We start from the raw sequence: 4,179 nt of genomic DNA on the forward strand, positions 1-4,179 counted from the left end.
AATAGCATCAGAAAAGAGACAGGTTTATAACACTAAGAAATTAATTTGAGTTCTTCTTAGAATGCCTGGGAGTTAGAGGAGGAAAGAAAGTTATGCACCATACAGGCATACCTCATCTTATTGTGCTTCACAGATACTGTGATTTTTACAAATTGAAAGTTTATGGCAAGTCTGTTGGTGCCATTTTTCCAACAGCATTTGCTTACTTATGTCTCTGTGTCACACTTTGATAATTCTTGCAATAGTTTCAAACATTTTCATTATTACTATTATATCTATTATGGTGATCTGTGATGAGTGATCTTTGACGTTACTATCGTACTTGTTTTAGGGTGTCACAAACCACACCCACAGAAGATGGTGAACTTAACTGATAAATGCTGTGTGTCTTCTGACTACTCCATCCACTGGCCATTCCCCATCTCTTTCCTTCTTGTTGGGCCTCCCTGTTCCCTGAGACACAACAATAGTGAAATTAGGTCGGTTAGTGACTCTAAAATGAGCTTAACTCCCTTAGAAAGGGAGTATCATGCATCTCTGACTTTAAAATCAAAAGCCAGAAATACTTAAGCTTAGTGAGGAAGGCATGTTGAAAACTGAAATAGGCTAAAAGTTAGGCCTATAGAACCAAACTGTTAGCTTTAGCCAAGTTGTAAAAACAGAGAAAAAGTTCCTGAAGAAAATTTAGCAGTCAACACATGAATGATAAGAAAGTGAAAGAATTTTATTGCTGAATATGGAGAAAATTTTAGTGGTCTGGATAGAAGATCAAACCAGCCTTAGCATTCCCTTGGGCCGAAGCCAGATCCAGAGCCAGACTCTAGCAGTCTAGTGTTCTATGGAGGCTTTAAGCGATGAGGGGGCTGCAGAAAGCTAGCAGAAGTTGGTTCATGAGGATTAAGGGAAAAAGTCATCCTCATAACATAAAAAGTGTAAGGTGAAGCAGCAATTACTTGTGTAGAAGCTTCAGCAAGTCATCTAGAAGATCCAGCTAAGATGATAAATAAAGGTGGGCATGCTAAACACAGAGTTTCAATGTAGATAGAACAGCCTTATGTTGGAAGAAGATGCCATCCAGGACTTTTACAGCCTGAGAGAAGTCAATGCCTCGCTTCACAGCTTTAAAGGATAGGCTAACTCTTGTTAGGGGCTACTGCAGCTGGTGACTTTAAGTTGAAGCCAGTGCTCATTTAGCATTCCAAAATATCCTAGCACTCCTAAGAATTACAGTAAATCTACTCTCCTATGTTCTAGAAATGGAACAACAAAGCCTGGATGACAGCGCATCTGTTTATAATACGGTTTATTGAATCTTTTAAATCCACTGTTGAGATTTACTGCTCAGAAAAAAATTCTTTTCAAAATATTACTGTTCATTGACAATGTACCTAGTTGCCCAAGAGCTCTGATGGAGCTGTACAATGAGATTAATGTTGTTTTCATGTCTGCTAACAATATCTGTTTTGTAGCCCGTGGATCAAGGAGTAATTTTGACTTTTAAGTCTTGTTATTTCACAAGATTACAGTTGCCATTGAGAGTGATTCCTCTAATGGATCTGGGCAAGGTAAATTGAAAACCTTCTGGAAAATATTCGTCATTCTAGATGCCATTGAGTACATTCACAATTCATGGCAAGAGGTCAAAATATCAACTTTAACAGGAATTTGGGAGAAGTTGATCCCAGCGCTCACGTATGATTCTGAGGGGGTCAAGACTTTAGTGGAGGAAGTAACTGCCGACGTGGAGACAGCAAGAAAACTAGAATTAGAAGTATAGCCTATGATGTGACTGAATCGCTGCGATCTCATGATAAAACTTGAAAGGATGAGGAATTGCTTTTCTTATGGACGAGTGAAGAAAGTGGTTTCTTGAGAAGAAAACTACTCCTGCTGAAGATGCTGTGAAGATTGTTGAAATAACAAAGGATTTAGAATATTATATAAACTTAGCTGATAAAGCAGAGTCAGGATTTGGGAGGATTAACTCCAATTTCGAAAGAATTTCTACCATGTGTAAAATGCAGTCAAACAGCATTCCATGCGGCAGATAAATTATTTGAAAAGGGAAATATCAAGCACTGAACCAAATTTTATTGTTGTCTTATTTTAAGAAATTTTCACAGTCACTCCGATCTTCAGCAACTACCACCCAGGTCAGTCAGCAGCCTTCATCACTGAGGGAAAACCCTCCACTATCTAAAAGGTTATTGTTGTTTTCATCTTACTAAAGATTCAGACTGGGAAGGCTGGCACGCTGCAGTCCATGGGGTCACAAAGAATCGGACATGACTGAGTGACTGAACTGACTGAACTGAAAGATTCAGATGATGTTTAGCTTTTTTTTTTTCCTTAGCAATAAAATATTTTAAATTAAGGTACGTACTTTTTTGTAAGCATAATGCTATTGCACCCTTAATAGACTGTAGTATAGTGTAAGCAACTTTTATATGCACCAGGAAACCAAAAAAATTGTGTGACTCCCTTTTTGGTGATATTCTCTTTATTGTGATGGCCTGTTACAGAACCAGCAATACCTTTGAGGTCTGCCTGTATTTTGAATACTCCTGGCCTCTGCCAGGAGAATGGATTGTGTTGGGAGATTTTAAGCTTGGGAGTGATAATCAATAGTAAATTTGTGCTTTAGGAACTGTGGTCTGGACATAGGGTGGTAGATATAGGCATATCTCTTAAAGAGTGAAGACCTTTGAAAAAAGCCTTTTGCAACCATCCAGATGGAATGTGGAGTTTCAAAATCAGGCAGGGTCTGCAGGGAAGAACATATCGATCTCCCTTCAGTAGTACCGAAGGATGTACTGCAGGTACTCTGCACCTGTTGCCAGCCTCAGTCATTAATATGGACACCTGAGGAAGTCTTATTCAGTGTTGTATGGAGCACATGCTCATTGGAAGATTGTTGGATGACTTGTGACTCAGACCTCTTTTTATTGACTTGCAGATTGCAAATAGGCAACATATGTATCACTCTATTAGTCTGGAAAGACCAACACCACCCCCCCCCCCAACCTGAGAATAAAAAATCAATGAGAAAAATTACCAGTGATCACAACAAAATGGAACCACAATGAATTACTTAGAGAACGGTGCAAAGTACAACAATAGGCAAAACTGAAAAGTGTGTTGGTTACACAGAACCACACACAATACAAAACAAAGAGTAAATGTAATATTAATGCTGTGCTATGCTTATTTGCTTAGTCATTCCAACTCTTTACAACCTTATGGACTACAGCCTACCAGGCTCCTCTGTCCATGGAGATTCTCCAGGCAAAAATACTGAAGTGGGTTGCCATTTCCTTCCCCAGGGGATCTTCCCAATCCAGGTATTGAACCCAGGTCTCCTGCATTGCAGGTGGATTATTTACCATCTAAGCCACCAAGTAATATTAATAATAACTTGGAAAAGCCATAATATTAAAATGCCCTACTCTTCATATGCTATTTTCGCCTTCATGGATATCATGATGGTTTAAGAGATTTGGGCCTAAGTAACAAGGTGATGGCAACCCACTCCAGTACTCTTGCCTGGAAAATCCCATGGACAGAGGAGCCTGGAAGGCTGAAGTACATGGGGTCACGAAGAGTTGGACACGACTGAGCGACTTCCCTTTCACTTTTCACTTTCATGCATTGGAGAAGGAAATGGCAACCCACCCCAGTGTTCTTGCCTGGAGAATCCCAGGGACGGGGGAGCCTGGTGGGCTGCCGTCTATGGGGTCACACAGAGTCAGACACGACTGAAGTGACTTAGCAGCCAGCAGCAACAAGGCCACAAGAAGAAATCTCTCTTACTTTTTCCATCTCTAATCACTAGACACTGTTTTAAATGGTATTTTTTATAAGGCCCACTCCTGATACTCTCCTAAAGAGGTTAATTTTAAATTTAGCTGATTGGGGGCTTTAATTATGTCTATAAAATCTCCTCACTTTTTCCATGGAGCAGGATATAATCATGGAAGTGATAATGCATCACCTGCACATTCTACTGGTTAGAAGTGGCAGGTTTTACCTACACTCAAAGAAAGATAATTACTTATGTGAATGTATCATTGAAGACCATCTTAGAATCCTGCTGACTACAAAGGAGGATGAATAAGTTTATCACAGTGATTTGATTTTATCACATGGAAGTCTGAACTGGTAGCAAATCAATTAACTCAC

General features: G+C 39.6%; 1 pseudogene; it reads left to right on the top strand.

Annotated features, from left to right (window-relative positions):
• Nucleotides 1–550: 550 nt before the first annotated feature.
• LOC128059164 (tigger transposable element-derived protein 1-like) lies at nt 551–2,228 on the top strand (annotated as a pseudogene).
• The last annotated feature ends 1,951 nt before the right edge of the window (nt 2,229–4,179 follow it).

The sequence above is a fragment of the Budorcas taxicolor genome, chromosome 14 (genome assembly GCF_023091745.1).
Source record: "Budorcas taxicolor isolate Tak-1 chromosome 14, Takin1.1, whole genome shotgun sequence".
Classification (NCBI taxonomy): domain Eukaryota; kingdom Metazoa; phylum Chordata; class Mammalia; order Artiodactyla; family Bovidae; genus Budorcas; species Budorcas taxicolor.